Raw genomic sequence first — 18,984 nt, 5'->3', positions numbered from 1 at the left:
AGCAGACAGGCTTTCACAGATTTTCTTTTTTAAAATTTATTTATTTTTTTATTTATTTATTTTTTTTGGGTCCGGTCATGGGGCCTGAACTCTGGGCCTGGGCGCTGTCCCTCAGCTCTTCAGCTCAAGGCTAGCGCTCTACCACTTGAGCCACAGTGCCACTTCCGGCTTTTTTCTTTTTGCTTATGTGGTGCTGAGGAATCGAACCCAGGGCCTCGAGCATGCAAGGCAAGCGCTCTACCACTGAGCCACCTTCTCAGCCCCTAAAATTTATTTTTATTGTAAAGGCGATGTACAAAGGGGTTATAGTTACATAGGTCAGGTAATGAGTAGATTTCTTTTTGAACAGTGTCACCTCTTTCCAGTTTTTCCCTCCAAACCACCTCCACCCAAGTTGTATAGTTCAATTTCAACATAGTGTCTGGTGAGTATTGGTGGGACAAAGGGTAAACTAATTCACAGGCTTGTTTTCTAACTGAAGAACCAGGAACAAAGGTTTCAAAGACAGGGCTATAAATTAAGGCACTGGTTGTTTAGAATCACATTAACTTCCCTACGCTAGCCAACATTTGTTGAGCACTTGATATATATATCAAAATATGGTAAGTGCTATACAGCTATTTCCTTGCGTAATCCTAATACAAATCTATGAATAGGTCTGATTAGTACCATTTCTAGGATAAAGAAACTGGAAATCCATAGGGTTTCTCCTCTATGCTACATAGTCAGAAAATGGCAGGGTCTCAGGATTCAGGTCACGGGCAGAGGTTTAACTGCTACATAATATATAGAGATTATAAAATTATATTTACATGAGACAGATTTGTTGAAATATGAGGTCTGGAATTAATATGATATGAAGCTTCTTTGCTTCTGTTTTTTTCTAATCTTCTCTCTTCTAAAATGAAGAGTTAAGGCTCCCAAGGCTAATGTGACATTCTGCTGCTGTTTCTACGGTTTCAAAAAATAATATGAAAATGTATTCAGGTACCTAATCCAGTTGTAAGTGAAGTATACTTTGAAGGCTGCCACTATAGAGTTCTTATCCACCGGCTGGAACCATGTGCTTCCATGGCTTCATTAAGAGGCACATTAACATTACATTAATTGGGGAAAACAGCTGTAGCACAAACCTCCAGCAGATAGGAGTCTAGAGACACTGAGAACAAAGAGAGAGCAGAAAAGCAATGATTGGCTGACCTGACGCCAGCAAGGTCAGGCATAGCATTTGGTCCTTTTGCATCTCTAAATTCTCATGAATGTGGATACCCAGGCAGCAGCCCAAAGCCTTTGTCATTTTCATCTCAATCTCCAGGAAGAATTACAATGAGAACAAGGGCTATTGAGGCAAGTACAGATTCTGAATATTAAAGTGCACTCTAGGCAGGACTGGGCCAAAGGAAGAATAAGAGAGGTTTTCCTTTTGGACCTAATGAAGGACAATAGTCAAATTCTACCATACATCTGCCATACAATCTCAGGACCATACAGTATCTTTCGAGGAACCTTTCCAAATCCCTTCAGTTATTTCTCACTTCTTCCTTTATCACTGTACACTTATTATGCACAGCCCTAACTTCAGGGAACAAAGTAAGTCTAATAGGGGGAACCAGCATAAACAAAGGGAATTCTTCTCCAAAGATAACAAGTACTCAAACTACCAGTTAAGTCAACTGACAAAGGAACCATTTCTAGTAAACATTCACCCCCAAAAAGCTGATTGAGTCTCCAAGGGAAAAGAAACTTATTTATCAAGTTAAATCTAAAACCATTTATATAACAAGTTATAAATGTTAAGGTAATTCTTAAAGAACACCTGTCACTTCACTCTTGGCATTCAAAACATGTAGATACAAGATCAATTCTGTAAAAATATTCAAGAGCTTCACTAATTTTTCCCAAGGGCATCTCAGATTCCTTGTTACATAAATTATCTTCTGAATCTCCTGTTACATCAATATCAACATTAATTTCTCCTCAAGATTTTTTTAATTTTTAACTTACAATTATATACATTTATGTGACTTATTTCAGTTTTACAGTGGTCTAATTTTACCTAATTCTTACTTGTTAGTGGTTTGAGTGTAGTTTAAGCCATCCTTCAAAATCACTGTTTCAGCTTCATAAAATTCTTCAGTTTTCAGTTTAGAATCTATTTGTATCATTTTTAGATGTTAGTCATCCTGCTACTAGAAAAGCATTTGCACTTACTGACAAAGGGTCATGAGGACAGACCCTAGTGGTAAGCTGAGAGGAATGTCTGAAGTGATCAGTCCCTATGGATAACAAATGAACTTTTATATACTTAACTATACTGTAATGAATGAGGAGAGTGCTAAGGAAATTCAAGAAAATGTAATATTTATTGAGTGTAGAAGTAAATTACTTCAACCATTTGACAAATATTTACTGAAAGCCAAGTTCATATCCGAGATACTTCTGATGCAGGAGATACAGCAAAGAACAAAACAAAGAACTATCCACTAGGAATCTATGATATGAATGGGTAGATGAGGACTGGGGATGCATACAGGGGAGAAATGGAATCCAAGTTTGAGCTTGAAGAATGAAGACTTTAAACAGTAGAGGAGAAAAAAGAAATTTCAGGCTCAGGAAAAAGGATGACACAATACCAAATTGACAAAAACTGAATTCTACCCAGGTGGTTCACTCATGTAATCCAGCTATCAGGAGGATCAACTTAGCCCAAACGGTAAGGAGTAAGACCTTCATGCCTATGATGACAACCATGCCGAGGCCACGTGTGAGAAAAGAGGATATCAATCTGAGGGCTAGCTCAGACAAAAACAAGAGACTCTTCCTGAAAAAAGGAAGTACTTGTAGGTATGTGTCAAGTTGTAGATTATCTACAGAAACAAGTGGGAAGCCTTCAGTTCTAATCCTAAATACAGAATAAATAAAAATAAAAACTGAAAACCTTTTTAGTGAGGATAGACTAGTGTCAAAGGAAAGATGAGGCTAAAGTGATAGGTGGAATCAAACTGAAAAGTTCACTGTACAAACCAATTTATATATGACTAGCAGTGTTAAGTAGAATAATCACAGTATCAAAAACTTTACTGCAGGCAGAATAATGGATAAATATGAGAGCAAAAAGACTGGCTGCCAGGACTGTGGAAGCTTATTAAATACTAAAGGAAGGGCTGGGAAGGTGGCTCAGTGGTAGAGCGCTTGCCTTGCATGCCTGAGGCCCTGGGTTCGATTCCTCAGCACCACATAAGTAAAAAGAAAAAAAGCCGGAAGTGGCACTGTGGCTCAAGTGGTAGAGCGCTAGCCTTGAGCTGAAGAGCTGAGGGACAGCGCCCAGGCCCAGAGTTCAGGTCCCACAACTGGACCCAAAAAAAAATACTAAAGGAAGAAATGACTACAGCCTAAACCTAAGCAGAAGGAATGGAGAAATAGAGACAAATCTGAAAATACAGAAATTTAGAACTAAAACTGGCAAGTCTTGAAAATCCATTTTACCGGTAATATGTTTATTTTGGCAACTAGTTATAACAAACACTATGTTAGAAACAGTGCATAGGTGATAGGTACAATGATGAACAGGACAGCCAGGACTCTTGCAAGTCCAGACATATGACAATCAACTACATGCAGAATTAGAAGTCATTATAAATGCCATTACAGATAATAACAAAGTGCTATAAGTATAGAGGGGATCATCTGTATTTTTGGAAGGTCCTACCTCACTGAATACTTATTTAGTAAAGGAATAAAAGGAAAGAAAAGCTACACTAGCTCCCTTTTTTCCTTCAATACTAGGGTTTGAATGCAGGAGCTTGTTATTTTTGAGTATACACACGCACACACGCATCAGTTTTTGCCCAGCTAGCCTGAAGTGTGATCCTATTTATGCTTCCTTTACACTTCCCTCATAGCTAGAAATGAATAAAAAGCACCCAGATTTTTAGTTGCTTGAGATAAGTCTTGAGAACTTTTATGCCCAGGCTTGCCTTGAACTGTGATTCTCCAAATTTCCACCACTCAACTAGCTAGGTAAGGCCTGAGCTACTGCATCTACCCAGCATGTCTATTTTTAAAACTGGGCTGTTGTTTTGGGGTTTTATTTTTTGTTTGTTTTTTAAATAAATTCTAGATATAGGGGCTGGGAATGTAGCTTACCAGTAGAGTGCTTGCCTAGTATGCATGAAGCCCTGGGTTCAATTCCTCAGTACCACCTAAACAGAAAAAGCTGGAAGTGGCACTGTGGCTCAAGTGGTAGAGTACTAGCCTTTAGCAAAAGAAGCTCAGGGACAGTGTCCAAGCCCAGAGTTCAAGCCCAAGGACTGGCAAAAAAAATAATAAATAAATTTTAAAAAATAAATAAAGTCTAGATAAAAGTCCCCTGTTAAATATATGATATGCAGGCCTTTCCTCCACTTTATTGATGACATTCTTTGAAGAAGATAAGTTTTTTTTTTAATTAATCCTATTTTATTTTATACAACAAAAGTTTTTTTTTTCTAGCTGGGAATGTGGCTTAGCAGTGTAGTGCTTGCCTAGCACACACGAAGTCCTAAATTCAATTCCTTAGCACCACATAAACAGAAAAATCCAGAAATATTGCTATGGCACAAGCAGTAGAGTCTAGCCTAGAGCAAAAAGTTGCTCAGTGACAGTGCTCAGGCCCTAAGTTTAAGCTCTTTTCTAATTCAAGATCATTAAAATTTCCTCTAGATATTCTTCCAAGTTTTATAGCTTTAGCTCTTACATTTTAGTCTATGTTCGATTTTTATTCAGTTTGGGAACATATAAAGTTAGGTTACAACTTCATTCTTTTACATATATATATGTATACACACACACATATCCAGATGTAAATTGTAGCACCATTATTGACATAGTATCCCTCATTCAACTATCTTCACACTTTTGTCAAAAATCAAATTGACCACAAATTTGAGAGCTCATTTCTGGACTCTAACCTATCTGTCCAATCCTTTTCTTTTAGATTTTTTTTCCCTTAGTATCATACTATGTAGCCAACACTTCAAACTTACAAACCTTCCTGCTAGAATTGCACCAACACACAAGGCTTCTGTGTCTAATCTTCATGCCAACACTACAACTTGATTAGTACAGCTTTGCAATACATTGTAAAATAAAAATTGTCATCTCTCCAACTGCTACAGGAATTTATTCCAAAGAAATCTTTAAAAGGAGAAAATTATATGCAGTGTTATAGGTAAAACACTGCAATCATATAGCAGTATAATTTATAACATAAAAATAAAAGCCTAAATGGTTGTGACTGTTGGTTTTATGTGTCACCTTGGCTAGGTTATAGTATCCAGTCATTGAATTAAACATTATTCCAGGTATGTTTAAGAAGACATGTTGTAAATGTTTGGTTAACATCCATAATCAGTTAAGTAGTATATTCCATAATCTTGATGGACCTTATCCAACCAGTTGAAAGGCCTTATTAAAAAAAAACAAAAACTTCTTTTACAAATAACTCATCTACGATTCTACTTTGCTGACAGAACCCTGACTAATATGGTAACTTAGGTACATTATCAATCATTAAACTTTATAATGAAAATTGTTAAGGGGGGAGGAGAGGTTATGCCTCAATTGGTAGAGCACTTGACTAGCAATCAAAAAGCATCAAATTCAATCCTCAATACCTCACCAAAAAAAAAGTAACATAGACAAATAATTTTAAGCCAAGAGAAAAGAGCAAACAATGATCTATGTTATGATTCAACTATGTAAATATCTATAACATATAAAAAGAAAACAAAGATGCCTATTAACATAATAGCATAGTGGCAAAGATTAAATTTTAAATTTATTAACAGTGGTATAAAAGTTTGTGAGCCAGACACAGGTGGCTCACACCTGTAATCCTAGCTACCCAGAAGGCTGAATCTGAGGATTGTGGTTTGAAGCCAACCCAGAGAAGGAAAATCTGTGAAACTCTCATCTCCAATAAACTACTCAGAAAAGATCAGAACTGGCAGAAGAAGCACTTGGCCATGAGTTCAAGCTATAAGACTAGCAAAAAAAAAAAAAAATTGTGAAACAGAACTCCGGATTTCTTTGTATTTGGTGCTGAGGACTGAATCAAGGGCATCACAAATGGTAGGCAAGCACTACACCACTCTAAGCACTCTTAGCCTAAACCCTATTATTTAAAACATAGGTAAATCAGTAACATTCCATCAAAACGCACCTAGAATCCTAGCACTGGGTAGACTATGGCAGGAGGATGACAGCTCAGGATCAGCTTGGGCAAATAACAGAAACGATGTATCAAAGAAACAGAAGAAAAGTAGCATCACGTATTAATAAGCCTTATTAGAATTATAAGGTACTTTACTGACACTAATCTAAAAGAGGACTGCCAATTTTGAAATATTTCCTTGAATACTACTAAAAAGACTGACCCTCAGACAGGGAATGTACCAGTAGAGCACTTGCCTACCATGAATGAAGCCAAACCAAAACTAAACATGAAAACAAAAAAAACTAACAATCTAGAAGGCAAATAAGCTTGTAACTGCTCCAATCCAATGTCATTTTTTAACAACGTGCAATTTCTTTACTCAAATGGAGAATTACCCAGAATAAGAAAATAGCTAATCATTGGCTTAACAATTTTCCATAACCTTAGATAGCATCAGGAAGGTCTTCAACTTTTACTCATGTCAGAAGTATTTGCACTAGGCAGCTATGTATATGGCACAATAAACTTTCTTCTCTCTTACCTGTTTCAGCCATTGACAGGATTTTCTTTGTTTCTTGAATTTGAGAAAATTAATGTAAAACAAAAAATCTATCAGTCAAAAAAGATATTTTTATTTGAAAGAAAAGAGTATGATCAAGCTCATTCTCAGTCAGTGGCCATGACTTAAGACAAACTATTCTCTGGAGTTTAGGACAGACAGAAATTAACAAAAAGCTATAGGATATTAAGAGTACATGTAAACTAATAACAATATGAATTCTAAAGTGTTTAATAGTGAGGAGCATTAATATCTACAACATATTTGTAAATGCTTCAAAGTAACATGGATTGATTAATATACTGAGGAATGACTAGACAGGCAATAAGCAAATACAAAAAATATAAATGAAATCTAAATAACAATGATATGGGAGCTCATGTACATAAATACATGTGCATACTTATGATTCACTGATATATACACCAATTATTTCTAGGCTGAGTAAGAAACTTGGGCTTTCAAAAGTTTGTCATTATGGATTTTTCCATTTTGTTCACCTTGCTTTCTGTTTTTTAGTTGTTTTACAAATTGTATAAAGAGCTTGTTGAATTTTTCAAGAAGCATCTATCCTGAAGGTCTGGCAGAGCACAGGTGTAGCATGCTCAATGCCTAGCTTCAATTCCCAACACTAAAGAAAGAAAAAGATTTCTCCTGATACTAACTAAAAACCTTAAGATACTAGACTAGTCAGCTAATTCCATATGGGAAATAACCCTGAACAAAAGAGAATGTTGTAAAATAGTAATTCTCAAACAAGTAATGGCAGAATCAAGTTTTTCCAACTATACCAAATCAATAAATTTTGCTCCTCTAGCCCATCAGGAATTCTTTCTGTAAGTGAACTACTATTACTGATGAGACTATGTGCTAATGTATTATGGGGAAAGGATGAGGGCAGTAGGAAGGATAGAAAGTTAAAAATCACTATCATAAGGCCTGGGGATATGGTTGAGTGGTAGAGTATATACCTACCATGTACCAGGCCCTGTGTTGCAAGGGAGTACTACAAAAAGAGGAAAGGAGGAAAAAACGAAGGAATGAAGGAATGAAGGAACGAAGGAACGGAGGGAGGGAAGGAGGGAAAGAAAAAGAAATGAAATGGGGAAAGGAGGGAAAGAAGAGAAAGAGAAAGAGAAAGATCACTGTTGTAAAGTACTTAAGCTAGGAACACATCTATATAATACCTGAGGAAAATGAATGCTAAGGGTAACAATGTGTTTTGCCATAGTTACAACGTAATGACATTAAAATGTGAAGCAATTAAATGCTTCAAATTCTAGCTTAAGCTCTCTGATACAAATTCTTCTCATTTATAAAAATGAATAGTAAATGACACATTAAAATTGGGGATGTAGTTCAGTAGAAGAGCATTCGCCTAGTATGTGCAGGTTTCTAGGTTCAATTCCCAATATTAGACGGAAAAGAAAACCAATCATATGCAGTCTAACATTAGTAATTCTGGCACTCTGGAGGCTAAGGCAGGGGAATTTGAGGCCAGCTTGGGCTACTTTGGTTACATGATGAAACCATGTATAAAAGATAGATATTTAGTCTCCTAGGATTATTCTTGAACATAAAGTATTTGGTATTGTGAAAGTCCTTAATAAATAATCTTTCAAAGAGTGCTAAAGGGTCTCCCAGACATGCACAGGCCTTAGGTTCAAAGCTAATGAAAGTAATGGTTGAAAAAAAAAAAAAGTAATGGTGCTGACTTGTTCCTCATTTATCTCCAAAGTACAATAAGATTGGGAAAAGAGGATGTTGGGGAGAGTGACTACCATACTATACTTTTTTTAAAAAGAGTAGAAATACATTACATGTTAATTTGTTTACATTTCTCTAATAAAATTCTGATGAGTATGTCAGGTGGATTTTTTTAAAGTAGTTTTACAAAAGGGTTTCAATTCCACAAAGCAGATTATGAATAAAAGCATCTTGATCAATTTCACTCCTTCCATCATTCTACCTCACCATTCCCCATCTCATCCACATGTCAGGTGAGCTGTTTGGGTTTTGGTTTTTGTTTTTACCATTTATATAAAAATTCTTTTTGAGGGCTGGGAAGGTGGCTCAGTGGTAGAGCGCTTGCCTTGCATGCATGAGACCCTGGGTTCGATTCCTCAGCACCACATAAGCCGGAAAAAAAAAAAAAAGCCGGAAGTGGCACTGTGGCTCAAGTGGTAGAGCATTATCCTTGAGCTGAAGAGCTGAGGGACAGTGCCCAGGCCCAGAGTTCAGGCCCTCTACCGGACCCAGAAAATAAAAAAATTTAAAAAAAAATTCTTTTTGAGGTTGAGAGAGTATGAAAATTTGGCATCATTAGTGTTTTATTATATTAAAGCTCATAATCCATTTTATTTTCAAATTTCTTATTTTTTAAAAATGTGCTATTTTCATAATAAAATAAAAATATTTTGAAACAAGGAGAAATTCTATAAAGACATGAAACAATATTTTAGCCTAGTATGCCGTAATTACCAATTCCTGGGGTAGGAAAGAGTTCAAAGAACAAGGAATTCTAAGAAATGCCCTCAGAACTGAGTTAAAAGCACTGTTAGTGGTGTTACTTCAAACTCCTAATAACCAAGTTCTTCCCAGCTTACAAACTATTGTGGAAACCACCCCCCCACATACACACATATATACATTTTTAGTATATGTAATATAATATAATACATATATTTATTTTATGTTTATATATATGTGTATTTAGACACTTAAGGGTGTAAGCCAGCTATGAAGTAACGAGATAAATGAGCTGAGAAGTCAGAAGTATCTAGCTTCACCATTACAGCTGTGCTGCTTACCCTTAGGCAATTCAAGTAACTTCTCTGTTTTCTATAAAACATCTGTCTTGCTGGACTCAAGCTTGATGACTGCCTCTATGATGTGCACCACAATCCCAGCTTTTTGCTTTTAGGGTGTCTTTCAGATAGGGTCTTGCACTTTTGCTCAGGCCAACCTCAGACTAAAATCCTCCAATCTTCACGTTTCTTGACTCCCAAGTAGATTTCAGACATGGGATATCACACACACACACACACACACACACACACACACACACACACACACACACGAAAGAGTCCTGACAAGCAGTTCAAATGTATAAACAAAATTAAAAACCAATGCTACACTCAACAGTAAGTCATAAAATTACAACTCTTCTACCTAGTATCTATATAACTATCTGCAACTAATTTTCACATATTAATCTTCACATCAACTCTGTGAATTAAATATTACTTCTACTTGCAAAAGAATACAGATGTAAATAAGTATGTAAGTTGCTCTTTGCCTAAATTCAAATTTAGGGCTCCTCTTTTTACATCTATTTCCTTTTTTAGAAAATGATAGATAATATTGCAGTGATACACAAAGTACTAGAAGGACAAGAGTTAAAATAAGGAAGACATCTGTCCCAGCTTTGTGGAAATCAGGCAGGTGGGGCCTGCAAATCCTGTAGAGGAGACAGATAAGGAAGCCATGCATATACTGGCATTTTCATTTGCCAGCCCAAATTATTCAAAAGGCAGCTCTCAATGTGGTTCAAGAAGTAGACCTCCTGCCTAGCAAATGCAAGGTCCTGAGTTCAAACCCCAATGCCAGAGAAAAAAATATTCAAAAGGCATTTATCTATACAGGAGTAAATGTTCTGTCAGCTTCAGCTGATATTTAAACAATCAGAAAGGAAAAGAGATATTGGAAAGTGTTGGAAGCCGGGCGCCAGTGGCTAACACCTGTACTCAGGAGGCTGAGATCTGAGGATCGAGGTTCAAAGCCAGCCCGGGCAGGAAAGTCCGTGAGACTTTTATCTCCAATAAATCACTATAAAACTGGCAGTGGCGCTGTAGCTCAAGTGGTAGAGCGCTCGCCTTAAGCTGAAGAGCACAGGGACAGCGCCCAGGCCCAGAGTTCAAGCCCCATGACTGACCAAAAAAAAAAAAAAAAGGAAAGCGTTAGCGTTGGAAAAGAAAAAGTAAAGGAAGAAAGCCCCATAAATAAAAATGCATTTCCTAATGCTACACATAAATCACTTAACGTTCATTCCATACATAGAAGTCAAAACATAATGGACTTTTATAACTACAGTTAGATCAACTGTAGAAAATTAACCAGTACCACACAAAATCATATAAGGTATCAATGAATTGCTAATTCTTTCTAGACTTACTACTACACTATTCCTTAAGAGGGTGTAATCTGAGAATAGGAAAAACAAAACAAAACATAGTCTAGCACCAGTGGCTCATGCCTGTAATCCTAGCTACTCAGGAGGCTGAGATCTGAGGATCATGGTTCAAAGCCAGCCCAGACAGGAAAGTCATGAGATTCTTATCTCTAATAAACCTAGAAAACTGGAAGTGGTGCTATGGCTCAAGTGGTAGAGCACTCACCTTCAGCTGAAGAGCATAGGGACAGCACACAGGCCCAGAGTTCAATTCCTACGACTGACAAAAACAAAACAAAACCATAAATGATAATCTGATACCCTATAGCTCAAAACAGGATTTAAGAGAATAGGAAATTATTCAAGGAAGAAAAGAGCTTAAAACAGGGCAGAAAAAATATAATGTTAATAAAGCAACAATGCCAAATGTAAATACATTTTCAGGCACAGGTGACACAGAATACTAGATAAAGCCTGATCTTTCATCTCAATAAGAAATATTATCTAGGGGCTGGGAAGGTGGCTCAGTGGTAGAGCGCTTGCTTTGCAATGTATGAGGCCCTGGGTTCGATTCCCCAGCACCACATAAGCAAAAAAGAAAAAAGCCAGAAGTGGCACTGTGGCACAAGTGGTAGAGTGCTAGCCTTGAGCTGAAGAGCTGAGGGACAGCACCCAGGCCCAGAGTTCAGGCCCCACAACCGGACCCAAAAAAAAAGAAATATTATCTTTAAACTATGCAATCATGACCATCTGTCAGTTTATCAGCAATTTTTTTTCTAGTTCAAACCGTGGACATTAGGATTTTCTTCAGAAGAAGAAGACCAGAAGTAATTTAAAAGGATGTTTCTAGATTTGATAGAGCTCAAAAGTCAATATAATGATAGAGGCAAAAGTAATATGTTACCTTTAGAATTTTAAAATGTCATTTAAAATCACTATCCAAGCATTTGCTAATTATGTGACAGTAAATCAACACTTCTGTGATCCACAGTCTACTATCTTATAAAATGGGAACACCTAGCTCACAGGGATACTGTGAAAACTTTCTTCTATATAAATGGTAACTGTAATTAATGTAAACCTATCTTTGCCAATATTTCCAAGGCACACATGTATGAAGGCACTCACAAAAGCATACTGAATGGAGAAAAATCTTATTTTAACTCTGACAGCACTATTTGCCAAACATTCCTGTATCTTCCATGCACAAAAAATAAAGCAGCCTGGGGAGTGAAAATAGCACAGCGCTTCTGGAGCCAGGTGGCTAAGGACTGGAATTGAGGTATGCCACTTATTTGCTGCAAAGCCTTGAACAAGTTTCCTTTATAATCATCTGCTTCCTTATCTGTGAGATACCAGCATTATTATTCTGGGGGTTGGAAAAAAAAACAAAACACGTTAAACAGCTCAGACAATGTCTGGTACAAAACTTGTGTTTAATAATGTAAGCAATTATAAGTTTAGCATCACTTAACAATGAGCTACCAATTTTGGTTTTCAAAGGTTTCTTTCTACTCAATATTTTATTTAGTTGCTTCATAACCCTGAAAGCTAGACACAGCAACTGTCACTAACCTCATTTTACAGTGAGGATCAAATGTACAGGGATAAAATTATTTTTACAAGCTCATGCAGTAATATAGATTAAATTAAGGTCTCTGAACTTTCCCAGCTCTTCATTATTCCCTCACCCCAAATAGAGCATTCATTACTTATTTAGAATTAAGGTATCTATGAAGAGGATAACCTTAAACATTTCTCAGGAGGAGGAGGAAGTGAACAGGAGGAGGAGGAAGAGGAAGAGGAGGAGGAAGAGGAAGTGGAGGTGGTAGTGGTGGCAGCAGTAGAATAGGGGATTGTCCCAAACTGCCAACTGTTAATTCTAGCTTTATTCTGTTTTAGTTTTCCCAGCAAAATCAATGATCTCTTACAATTACTGTTTTTAATCTGCTTATTAAAGTATTTGACCAGGGCTGGGAAGATGGCTCAGTGGTAGAGCACTTGCCTTGCATGCATGAAGCCCTAGGTTCAATTCCTCCGCACTACATAAGCAGAAAAAAAACTAATAAAATAAAAAACTTGACAAAAATGAGAAAAAACTTATAGAGGCAGCTTTCTGCCACATTTATGATCATATTACTTCATTTCACCCCTCTATTTCAGTACTTACCAACACTATGTTGTATTATTCTTAGCTCAAAAACCTGGACTGCCTGGCTGGGCACTGGTGGCTCAACACCAGTAATCCTAGTTACTCAGGAGGCTAAGATCTGAAGATCAAGGTACAAAGCCAGCCTGGGCAGGAAGGTTCATCAGACTCTTACCTCCAACTAACCACCAAAAAATCCATAAGTAGAACTGTGGCCCAAAGGGTAGAGTACTAAACTTGAGCAAAAAAGCTCAAGGACAACCCCCAGGCCCTGAATTCAAGCATCAGAATACACACACACACACACACACACACACACACACACACACACACACACACACAGAGGAACTGGACTGGACCCTACTATATAGTTGCTGTACATCCTGCTTGATAGAAGAGCCTAGCTACGGTAGAGGAGGACTCAATAACTGTAAGTGGATAAATATTTCAATGAAACCTCTATGTACAATTGATCTACACTTTAAAAACAAAATATACAGAAAAGAAAGTAAATAAGTAAATTAATGAACAAATAAACTCTTCCAGAAATAAAGAAAGAGAAATCTGGGCATGTTATGTTAGGTTATAAGAAAGTAAAAGAAACAAACACATTTTTATTTTTTTATTTTTGGTCAGTCGTGAGGCCTGAACTTTAGACCTGGGCACTGTCCCTCAGCTCTTCAGCTCAAGGCTAGTACTCTATCACTTGAGCCACAGTGCTACTTCTGGCTTTTTCTGCTTATGCTTAGGAATCAAACCCAGGGCCTCATGCATGCAAGGCAAGCACTCTACCACTGAGCCACCTTCCCAGCCCACAAACACATTTTAAAAGCTTCATAAGGCAGAGAAACTTTTGTGTAAAGTTAAATAAGCCCTTGTAGGATTTGAAGTATCTCTACAGAAAGACAAAAACACAGGAGCCTGGAAAGACACAGTTTCAAGTTAAGACCCAAAAGTAGGGTGCTTATTTATATTTAGACTTGCAAAACCAAGTTGAAAATTTCCAAGAAACATTCTTGGCCTAAGATATTTCAGTAGTTTTCAGGTCATGATTGAAAGAGAAAAGAAAACAAAATAAAACAATAAGAATGCAAAGATCTGTTTAAAGACAGTAAAAGGTGGAGGGGGGGGGAGGATGGGATGGGAAGGGGAAACAAAGGAGGAGGCTACAATGCTTGATAAGAAATGTACACATTATCTTGCCCATGTAATTGTACCCCTCTGTACAGTATTTTCACAATAAAAAAAAAGAAAAAAGAAATAAAAAATAAAAAAGACAGTAAAAGGGAAGACAATTTCAAGCTAAAATAAATCCCTAAATGTTATGATCTCCTTGGGTTTACATATTGGAATGTGATTCCTCTTCACTGAAAACCTATTCTTGAATAAAGTTCAATGTAAATTTACAAGAGTAAATGGGACTAAATCATATTATTCATTCAACAAATATCATTGGGCTTAAAGCAATGAACTTGAGTAGAACAAACTTCCTACTATTAAGAAGCTTTTTCATTCTGATAGTAGGAGATGGATGATCATTTAGACAAACAGACGGTTGATGGGATGGGATGGGATGGGATGGGATGGGATGGGATGGGATGGGATGCAATGCAATGCAATGCAATGCAATGCAATACAATGCAATGGGAGGCAGTGAGTTCTAAACAGAAAAAGAATGGAGGAAGAGAACTGGTAGAGTGCTGATTTTATAGAGAACATACTAAGCATTGAACCCAGGGCCTCACCCATACTGCACAGGTACTCTACTTCTAAACTACTTTCCAGTCCCTATTTGTGTCAGTTATTTTCAAAGTAGAGTCTCATTTTATCTCCAAGCCTCCAGTGGGAAATACAAGCTTCCTATTTATATCCTCCCCTCACCTCCAATCACTGAAGACAGGCATATGCCACTTCATTCTTCCATATGCTTTCCTTGTAGTTGGGATAACAAGCAACTTCACAATAACCAGCCATTGGTTGAGATGCCATCTCATGAACCTCTCTTCTCACTGTAGCTGGTCTGAGCACCCCTAATCTCTACCTCCCAAGTAAATTTAAACCACTGTGCCCATCTTACACTGTGTGTGTGTGTGTGTGTGTGTGTGTGTGTGTGTGTGTGCCAGTACTAGAGCCATACCTCCATTTCTCACTTTTTTGCTGATTAACTGGAGATAAGAGTCTCTTGAATTTGTCTATCCAGGCTAGCTTGAAACTGCAGTCCTCAGATATCAGTCTCCTAAGTAGCTAGGATTAGTTTGAGCCACTAAGTGCCTGGCTATACTGGCATTTTGTTGGTGGTGGTGGTGGTGGTCGTCATCGTGGGGCCTGAACTCTGAGCCTGAGCGCTGTCCCTCAGCTCAAAGCTAGCCCTCTACCACTTGAGCCACAGCGCCACTTCCAGCTTTTTCTGCTTATGTGGTGCTGAGGAATCAAACCCAGGGCATCATGCATGCAAGGCAAGCAATCTACCACTGAGCCACCTTCCCGGTCCCCTGTACTGTTTATTTTTGATGCAGGGTCTCACTTTTTGTTCAGGCCTATTTTTCACTTCCTGCAATCGCTGGGATGACAGGTATAAACCACCATGCTCAATTACTGCTACTGAGATGGAGTCTGGAAGGCTTTACTGCTCAGGCTGGCCTCAAACAGCCTAATCTCAGCCTCTTCATAGCAAAACTGACAGACATGTACCACTGCACCCAGCCATTGGTTGAGGTCTCATGTATATGCCTAGGCTAGTCTTGATCCACTGTCTTCCCAATCTCAGCATCCCAAATAACTTAGCATTCTAGGCATGAAACACCACCAGCACTCTGTAAAGGGTTAATCTCGTAGTTCCTAAACTTTAACAAACACTAATATTACTTGGAGGACTTAATAGACTTCTGTACCCCAAATCCAGAGTTTTTCATGTTTCGATCTGGGATGATACTTGTCAAGTGTTCAAGTTTTCAGATTTTGCTAACAATGCTGGTTCAGGGACCACTTTGAGAACTAATTATTCCAACTCAAAAGATTAGGTAGGTATTCTATCTGGTGGGCTTTGCCTTGCTTCTTCATTCATACATTGATCCATTCAAAGTGCTAGGCACTAAAACTAAACTGATCCTAGCCTCAAGAAGTTCATAGGCTAAAATATATATGAACTCAAATTTAATTGGGATAGAGTAACAAGAAGAGGATTGTTAAGAATGTTATGTACATGAGCCAGTAAGATAGAAGAACAACTCACTGGTAAGGAGGAAAGGATAAGACCAAGGGACTCCTTCGTAGAAATTCAACAAGGGTTTTTTCCAGAGTGAAGTAAGGGGTAAAAGGGAGGCATTCCAGGTAGAAAATGTATCACATGCAGAAACAGAGCTGATGAATAAAGTTGCAGGAAAGCATAGAAAGAGGGGCTGCAAAGACAGGCATTGGTCTGATTTCCGCAAATTTCTTTTTTGTTGCTGTTGTCATCATCATTTTTTTTTGTTTGTTTCTTGCAGTACTTGGCTTTGAACTCAGAACCCTAAGCTTGATTAGTTGGCACTCTTACCTCTTGAGCAATGCTATCAGGCCTGCTTTGGCCAGCCTACTTGGAGATGAAGTCTCTTGCCTTTTTCGCCCAAACTGTCTTCAAACTTACATCCTCTGGAGCAGCCCCTCGAAAACTAGAATTTCAGGAGTCACTATAGCCTAGCTTCTTTCAAGTTTTTTATTTCATGTCAAGGAAACAAATCTTTGGACAATGAGGCGCTGATGCCACCAAGTTTTGTTTTAGGAAGATTCTTCTGGATGCACAAGTGCCTTCCTTTAAGGCATTCCTTCCTCTGTGCCTCAAAACATACTCAGTAAATACACACTGAATTGAACTGAACCAGTTTTCTATCAAGTGACCTCCTATGGATGAGGGGCCCAGTCACTTTCCTTTCAGAACTAATTTTGGCCAAGACAAGACTTGTAAAACAGGTCCAGCAACCTCCATTATTTCACAGTACTCCCAGTACAACTGGAGTCCCCCACAGGGCCTTCATTGTTTACATGTCTACCTCACTCTAGACTTTGAGCTCTTGGAAGACACAGACAGTCTTAATAGACTGGGAATCCCCTATCTCTTCGGAGGAAGCTTGAAACATAGTAGCACTCCAGACTCCAGTAATGCTGAATAAACAGATGACTGAAGAGACACACTGATCAGGTAGACCTAAGTCTTCATGCAGCTAAGAGTACAAACAAGCTCCAGGAAATGTTACAGTGTCCGTGTTCCCAAAACCCTTTTTGCAAGGTGTAGTTTCCCGTTCAGTGAGGTGTACCTGATTTAGTATTTCCAAACAGAAACAACAACGTTTCTGTGGCAGAACTCTCAGTGGGCCTCTAAAGTCGCCACTGGGGAGAAGTCACTTTGACTGTTGGAAAGGAAAGATGATGCCAGCAAAGACTTCACAGTGGAGAGGATTCTTCTGTGGAATATCAGACGCTGAGTAAATTTGCTACCTGTTTGTTTCTGAAGCTTAAAATGCAAACTCTTAGAACTTAAGGTTGGAAGTGACCAAGAGGAAAGAAAGAAAGAAAGAAAAGAAAGAAAGAAAGGAAGGGAGAGAGAGAGAGAGAGAGAGAGAGAAAGAAAGAGGGAGAAGGAGGGAGGGAGGGAGGGAAAAGTAGGGTTTTACTAGCAGCCACAGAACTAACTCATCCTTTCACCTTTCAGCATAAAGACAATTGTCCAAGAGGTGGAACAGACAAGGACTTTGCTCCTAAGACCAAAAGAAAACACCCGATACTTCTCAAGTGATTCTGGCAAAAAAACACTTGACGTCTAGAAAATTCCAGGCAGGGATGGTGGTAACAAATCACACTTTGGACCTGGGCTAACGGTGAAAGTGAACTAAGGACGCTCCTTTCTCTGGGTCTTTTAACTTCCCAAGTGCGGGAGGATTCCCGGTGGGGGAGGGGCCCGCAGCTTTGATTTATTCCCTGTGTCCCCCGCACCCCCCCCCCACATACACACGCGCCCGGGGTGGGGAGTCGAACCCTTGAAGTGATTCCCGGAGCGGGGACCGGTGATCCCGCCGTGCAGAGGGAACCCGCTTTCCCAGGCTTCCCCATCCCGGAGATGGGTTGGCGACCAAACCCCGCGAAGTTTGGAAGGGAGTGGGTCACAGACCTAGGTGTTCCCCCCCGGGCCAGCCAGGCCTCGCGCCGGGGTCCCCCGGGCGAGGGGGGGAACCGGCGCGGCAGACCCAGGTCACCCCGGGGCAGGCACCGGGCGCCTTTGTTGGTCCGGGCGGGCCGAGCAGCTAGCTGGCCCGGCGGGGCGGCGCGACCTCCGCTCACCTGGCGCGCGGCCCCGCCGCACCGAATGAATGGGCGCGGGCCCCGCCCCGCACCCCCCTCCTGCCGCACCCCACCTCAGCCCCGCACCCCAGCCCGGGCTCCGGCGGCGCCGGGGCGCCCGGCTCTCACCTTGGGCGCTCGCCGGCTCCTCCACCCCGGTGGCCGGGCCGGGGGTGGGCGCGAGCGGCCGCGGCACTTTCTCCTCGGGACTCGGGGTTCGCGAGCGCGGAGCCTGGGGAAAGCCGGGGGTGGACGCGGGCGCGCCGGAGGCCCGGAGGCGTGTGAGGGAGCAGGCGCGCGGCGGCGGCGTTCGCGGGAGGGAGTCCGCGGCGGGGACGCGGAGCGCGCCGAGCCCCCCGGAGGCGCGAAGGGTGAATGGAGGGGGCGGGAGCAGCTGGGGAAAGCCGCGAGGGGCGTCGCCGGGCAGCCCGCACCTCCGGCCCCGGCCGCCGCCGCGGTGCACCGCCGCCTCCCCCTCCCCCCGCCCGCAACCTCGCTATTGTACGCCGCCGCGGGGCCCGGCGCCGGCCGCGCCCACCGGCCCCCGCCCCTCTCGCCGCCGCCCCGCCTCCCGCAGGTGGGAGGGGGGCGGGAGC

General features: G+C 40.2%; 1 protein-coding gene across 2 annotated transcripts in view; it reads right to left on the bottom strand.

Annotated features, from left to right (window-relative positions):
- The window catches only part of Pak1 (p21 (RAC1) activated kinase 1), a 144,992-nt gene extending 126,450 nt beyond the window's left edge, over positions 1–18,542 (bottom strand). Inside the window, exon 1 of one of the 2 annotated variants that reach the window (XM_042689042.1) lies at positions 18,518–18,542. The gene's annotated coding sequence lies outside the window, so the exon portion shown is untranslated. The remainder of the gene's footprint in view (positions 1–18,517) is intronic. The other variant, XM_042689045.1, reaches the window with a different exon arrangement.
- Between the last annotated feature and the right edge of the window lie 442 nt (positions 18,543–18,984).

Source organism: Dipodomys spectabilis, unplaced genomic scaffold, assembly GCF_019054845.1.
Source record: "Dipodomys spectabilis isolate Male_0828 unplaced genomic scaffold, ASM1905484v1 ptg000003l, whole genome shotgun sequence".
Lineage (NCBI taxonomy): Eukaryota > Metazoa > Chordata > Mammalia > Rodentia > Heteromyidae > Dipodomys > Dipodomys spectabilis.
The sequence above is the reverse complement of the archived record's forward strand: the minus strand, read 5'-3'. Positions and strand labels throughout refer to the sequence as shown.